At 29.3% G+C, this 6,565-nt stretch overlaps 1 protein-coding gene across 2 annotated transcripts in view; it reads left to right on the top strand.

The window, feature by feature from the left end:
• The window catches only part of LOC102583843 (probable disease resistance protein At4g27220), an 8,933-nt gene extending 7,076 nt beyond the window's left edge, over positions 1 to 1,857 (top strand). Inside the window, exons 3-4 of one of the 2 annotated variants that reach the window (XR_001473414.1) lie at positions 1,098 to 1,242; positions 1,769 to 1,857. The gene's annotated coding sequence lies outside the window, so the exon portion shown is untranslated. Of the gene's footprint in view, positions 1 to 1,097; positions 1,519 to 1,768 lie in introns of those variants that run through there. The other variant, XM_006346798.2, reaches the window with a different exon arrangement.
• The last annotated feature ends 4,708 nt before the right edge of the window (positions 1,858 to 6,565 follow it).

The following is a 6,565-nucleotide window of genomic DNA, read 5'->3' as shown; positions in this document are numbered from 1 at the left end:
CAAATTAGTCATGCTTCAGCAAACTGATAGAGTCGAAATTTATCAATGTCAACTATAAGCTAGGTCTGGAATTGGATAAGTTGATGATTGCCGTGAAATTCGAGCTTGAGGACAAGCTCTTTCCACGTAAGAGGGGGTAATGTTGTGGATGCGTTGGAAGCCCTTAAATTAAGTATTTAATTATATTTTTAGTTGTTTTATTTATTATTCTAGAATAGGATTTATGTTTCATAGTTTCATAAGGATTAGGTTAAGTTATAGTTATTAGTTTGGAATAGGATTTAGGTCTCCTACTTTCATAAGAATTAGACTTCCTATTGATGTAATAAGACTCCTATTTAAAGGGGCTTTTGATGAATAAATCAGTAAGTCATAATTCAGCAAAAAGCAGGAGATTAGGGTTCTCTCTTCCATTGAACTCTAAGGTTTCAGTCTCCCTTTGAAGAGCTGAAGAGATCGGAGTTCTCTTTTAATGAATTCTAAGGTTTCAGCCTCCCTTTAACGAGCTGATTTATATATCGCCTTGTGAATCGATCATTCCCTAAAGATTCATAACATACACACAACTCGTGCACATACAAACATCTTACATCATATTAAAACAAATGTATTGAACTATCTGTAATGCAAGAAGACAAACAAGCATCTATTCTTTCATATTTTCACGTCGTTGAAGATATAATTAAGAAAATAAAAATAGGTTCTATCTAACAGCTTAAGCTTTTAAATGAAATGGTCACACACTTCAACCCACATTAATGTAATTGCAACCTTTGATCTTTTCCCCCATGATCGAATGACAATAACTTCTACTCTAGTCAGTTTTACTTAAATCTTTCTTATCCTGTACAGGCATCAACTGTTTCAGTAATTTCCCCAAAATCATCTCTCAATCCATTTAAAATGTTTGGCTTTTGGCATTTATTTACCGTTTACAGTAAACGAGGAAATGAGAATGTGAAAATTAAACAAGACATAATATGCTTAGCTTCATTGTGCCTTTAGTTACACTTATCTTCCAGCCATAAAATTTTGTATAAATCATATTTTGGTAGTTTTCGGATGTCTAATACAAGTATGTTTCTTATTTTGTACAGGGATTATACAATTGACATCAAACAGAGTCCCATGGATAATAAAGATCGGTTTCTGTAGCAAAGCCTATATTAGGCTTTGCATATAATGTTGAATGCCTCCCTATCCATGTGTTGGTTGAAAGAATTGTTTTTGCTATAAGTGAAAGTAAGTTCCATTGTTTGAATTCTATATCTCAACTTATGTCTCTAATTTGTTAGTAATTGCTTTGGTAGATTTTCTGTGATGATAATTTTTAACCCTAGCCAATTATACTTTCTAAACAATGTAGCACATGAAAGATGTCTTGTGGACCAGTTTCATTCATGAAGTCATGAAAACTGTTTGCAGAATAGGAAACCGGCATCAATGAATTATCAAATTCGATCCAATCCCAAAACTCACATACAAATTATCAATTGAACAGGAAAATTAGAAAAGGGAGGGAAACCTGACAAGTAGAAGTTGCGCGCCGTATGACTACGAGGACGTTGTACGGCGGTGCTCTTCAATTTCTGTTCATCCTCTTCTCCTCCTCCTCCCATTTCTTTATCTTTCTCTGCAAGTCTCTCCACTTCCTTCACTGCTATGCTAATCTAATTACATCTCTCCTCCTCTTCAATTTCTGGGTTGGAATCCTATTTCATTCTCTCTTCTTTTTTTTTCTTATTGTTTCTTTGTTTTCATTTTTCAGAACCCAAGGGACTAGCAGTTTTGAACCTCATGGTTGGTGCAAAATAAAGTTTAAAAAACACCATCATACCATCTCCGACCCACCTCTATCGTATATATGGCGCCACCATAAATCAGAATTTACTTTTTATTTATTTATTTTCAAAACTAGTTTTATACTTTTATGAAAAGTTGTGACTTTTAAGAAGAGTTGCGACTTTTAAGAAGAGTTGCGACTTTATGAAAGATTGTAACCTTTTCGAAGGGTTGTAACTTTTCCAAAGAGTTGTGACTTTTTCAAAGAGTTGTGATCTTTTCGATAATGGACAATAAACATTTGTTCACACTACCATTTGTTGTCTATAAATAGAGGGATTTTTTGCCACTATTATTTGTATGTTTTTCGGCTATAGGGTAGTCGAATTCAAATACATTAATTAAGTTTCTTATGAAGTTTATTTCATTCTTCAAAGTTTTCTTACTCCTATTTCATGAAGCTTACTTTTTACTATAAGTCATAGTGATTCGTGGTATTATAGCAATTTTTTTTTGCTATTTTGGTGACTTTTTTTTTCACTTTGTTAAAAGTTTCAGTAAGGATGATTGTCCCTTTCTATAGGTTTCTTCATATAAACAAAGAAAATTTAATTGCAATGTGACATTACTACTCTTGCACCTCTCAATCCACAACTCATAATGTTGCTGAAATGGTTGAATTCATTACATTTGGTTCTTTAGTAACAAAACTTTTATTTCTGCCACTATTATTTGTAGGTTTTTTTCGCTATAGGGGAGTCGAATTCAAATACATTAATTAAGCTTCTTATGAAGTGTGTTTCATTCCTCAAAGTTTTCTTCCTCCTATTTCATGAAGCTTCATCTTTTACTATAAGTCATAGTGATTCATATATCTATTGCAATTTCTTTTTGTTATTTTGGTGACTTTTTTTTGAACTCTTTCAATTAAATTTGTGAACTGAAAACTTGGATATTGCCCGATGGACTATCTTTTTGAAAAATATGTTAAGCAACATGTCTTTTTCTTCTTGATTGTTAGGAAAACAATGTTGTTATTATTATTTGTGGATATTTGTGAGTTCAAGTGCTCACAAAATTATGCTGTGAGATTTTAATATGTTATGCGTCAAAATTTTGGTTTAGAATATCCAGTTGTGAACAATCCATTTAGATGACTCATACAGCTTGGTTGATAATTGCATTAACTCATTGTAACTGCATACTATAACCATAACAATAACTATGATTCAATTCCAAATAAGTTGGAGCCGGTAATATGAAACCTAAGCAATAGTAATGACTATTCTGAGACAATGAGGAAAAACATTTATGATACTAACAATTTTTAGGTCATTTTTAATATATACGTGATACAACATACTATAATAAAAAAGAGTTTGATAGAGGTTCATTAGAAATGAGCCGAAGGTCCTCCGTTTGAATTTAGTTAATTATGTTCTTGTATGGACGTGATGTTCCACTTTACTTGGGAGTGTTATTGTTCGAGACTTTTTGGTCTCTTCTTTAACGTCTAATGTTGTTCTTTATAACTTCTTGGAATTTAGAAAATTTCAATACTTCTGACCAACTATTTCCATGGAGATTTTTCTTAGACTTCTTTCTTATACTTAAAAATCTCTTTTATGACTCATAATTTTTGTATAACAAAAATGAAATTAAAAAAAATATAGCACTTTAAGATTTCGGAGGAACGTTTTGCCTTAAGATAAAATGTTCTTGACAATGTAGTGTATGTATCGAAAATATGAATATTACCAAATGATCATATGTAAGCTTAATAAAATAGTTCAATCTCGTGCGAAGCACGGGTAATTTACCTAATTTTAGTATATCTGAAGAGAAATAGAGAAGGTGCACTCCAATCCCTCTTTATTTTAAACTCTATTCTTTTATTTTTAGAGAGTTGTTCACTTTTTCAATATTTTATTATTATTTCTAATTATTTTTAATTAACATATTATTTTGCATATAATATCATTAATAAAATATCGAATATTCATAATTCATTTTAAATGTAATATAATATTTTAAAAGTTGTATTATTTAATATATATACTACTTTCATCCTGAATTAATAATATTTTCCAATTTTTTTTTCCAATTTTCGTTAGTAATATAATTTGATTATATCATTAATTTTTGAACGTGCATTCGGAGTTTTGCAATCACATTTTTTAATAATTGTAGGACCATCATAATTTTTGGAGAAAGAAAGTGTTACATGTATTATACTACACAACATGATAATCGAGGTTCTTAATACACCAATTCAAGATGTTGTAGAGACTCCAACTTCAACGACATAAATGGTGGTAGATGAAAATCTCCGGGGTGAACAATTTTTAGCTAGACATAAAGAAAATTAAGGAAAAAAATGCTCATTTTGAACTTCGTAATGCATTAGTATAACATTTATGGGAGCAAAGTAATAAATTTGAAAATTGAGTGTTTATGTAATTGTATCACTTTTATTTGAATTTGTCCATTAATTTGTATATTATATAATATTTTCTTACAATTTATGTTATTTTGAAATTTAGGATAAATTATTTTTTTATATTAATTAAAAAAATTAAAAAAATAAAATTTTATATCACATGAAAATTATATAAAGTAATTATTTGAGAAAAGGAAAGAAAGGATTTATATTATGAAATAAGAAAATAAGAATGAAATAGAAATAAAAATAATAATATAATATTGAGGAGAGAGAAAAATATTTTTTTAGGGATTAAGAGGTCGTTTGGTACAAACATTGATAACACATGGATTTGTAATGCAGAGATTAGTAATGCATGGATTAGTAATGTAGGGATTAGTAGTGCAGAGATTTTTTTTTTTGTCATGTGTTTGGTTCATTGCTTCCCACTTAATCTTGTGTTTGATTTAACCCTGTACAAAAAAATTCTTTCCTATTATACCCTTGTGTTATTATGAGATTGTTTATTTCATGTAATTGGGTCAAGGTAGATAACCGCTGGACAATATATTTTTTTTGAAGGATTTTCTATTCCGTTTAACTAGTTAAGTTAAAAAACTAAAATTGATATTAATTTTAAGGTGTGATGTACCACTAAGGAGATCCTTGATGACACGGTGTATTTCTAATTTTTTGTTGGTCAAATATATCTTAAACTTAACATAGATTTAAGACTACTTAAATAGTTCAATACCTAACGCTTATTACAAAAAAAATAAAAAAATAGTTCAAGTGATTAATCAACAAACTACATTGAATAAAAAAAATGGGATTTTTTTAGTAAAATCATTAAGTTACACTAAACGGATTTGTAGTATTAAAAAGAACATTTATAATCATTCCAATATAAATAAAAAGGAAATTAAATTACAAAAGAAATTAGGAAAAAGAACAAGGGGATAGTTTAGTCATTTAGGGGTCTTATCCAAGATTTATTAAACCTTGGATTAGTTATCCCCCCATTTTCTAGGGATAAAATAAGACAACATATGGTGGATAAGCAATCCATGGATTAATTAAATAAAATAACCAAACAAGGTATTAGATGGACTAAATTTTAATCCATGGACTATTCCATTTAATACCGCCTACCAACGGGTCCTAAAAGTCTAAAATAGATAATTGAGTTGAAGTTGATGGTCTAAAAAAATGGACAACTCTGTTATTGAAGAGTAAAATATAATATAAAGTTGGAGATGTCCTAGAGCAAGCTTTATGTACTAAAGTTATTTAATTCAAATTTATTACATTAATTTTATATTTTTATATTTAGTAAAAATATTATACAAATTAATATTGGATGACATGTTTTAATTAATGTGTATTAGTTGTTGATGGTGTATTCACCGTATTCAAATCTAGATTTACCTTTGCTAAGAGTAAATATATATATTTATTATAATTTTTCTAACGAAAGAGTGGCACCCTTAATATTAAATTTATGACGGATAATAATATAAAAGATAGAAATCAATGCTAAACTCCAACACTACGGGTACTATAACTTGGGTTAATGGAATTGAAAAATAAAAAAACTTAAGGTCTTAAGGGTAGATTTGGCTGTTTCCCTATAACTACGCATATTAATTTTCAAGAAAATGAATTACCGTAGACGAAAAGACTTTTCACATTTAATTGATTCCCTTTCTTTGCTCAACAAACCAGCAAAACATTTCTTCAAATCCATTTCAACTCATCCCTCCCTTCAATATTTTCCATTTAAAAAAAATATCAAAAAATATAGATATATACGATGAAAATAATTTTAAAAAACTTACATAAATGTTAAATTGAATATATAATTTTAAAAGTTTGGTATTAAATGATATTGTTTGGTTGCTAATTAGAGTTATGTAAATATTAATAATGTAAAAATTAATTGTACAAAGATTAATTAGTTATTACACTTTCTATCATATATACAAAAATACATAAATTTCTTCATGACTTATAAATGTATCAGCAAGACGGAAACAAAAATATGAAGGTATAAGCAATGCTGTTTTTTATGTGGAAAGAGAGCAAAAGAAAAACAATGTACAACTTATGGTAGATTTTTGGGAAAATGCATAAGTACCCCCCAGCCTATGCCCGAAATCCCAGAGACACACCTAATCTTTACTAAGGTCCTATTACCCCCCGAACTTAATTTATCTATAATAGTCAACCCCTTTTCGGCCTACGTGGCACTATCCTTGAAAAAAATGTCAACATGCGCTGGGCCCACAAGACAGTGCCACGTACGCCAAAAAGGGGTAGAATATTACATATAAAATAAGTTCGGGGGGGTAATAGGACCTT

The sequence above is a fragment of the Solanum tuberosum genome, unplaced genomic scaffold (assembly GCF_000226075.1).
Source record: "Solanum tuberosum cultivar DM 1-3 516 R44 unplaced genomic scaffold, SolTub_3.0 scf00090, whole genome shotgun sequence".
Classification (NCBI taxonomy): domain Eukaryota; kingdom Viridiplantae; phylum Streptophyta; class Magnoliopsida; order Solanales; family Solanaceae; genus Solanum; species Solanum tuberosum.
This window is presented reverse-complemented; position numbering and strand designations above follow the sequence as displayed.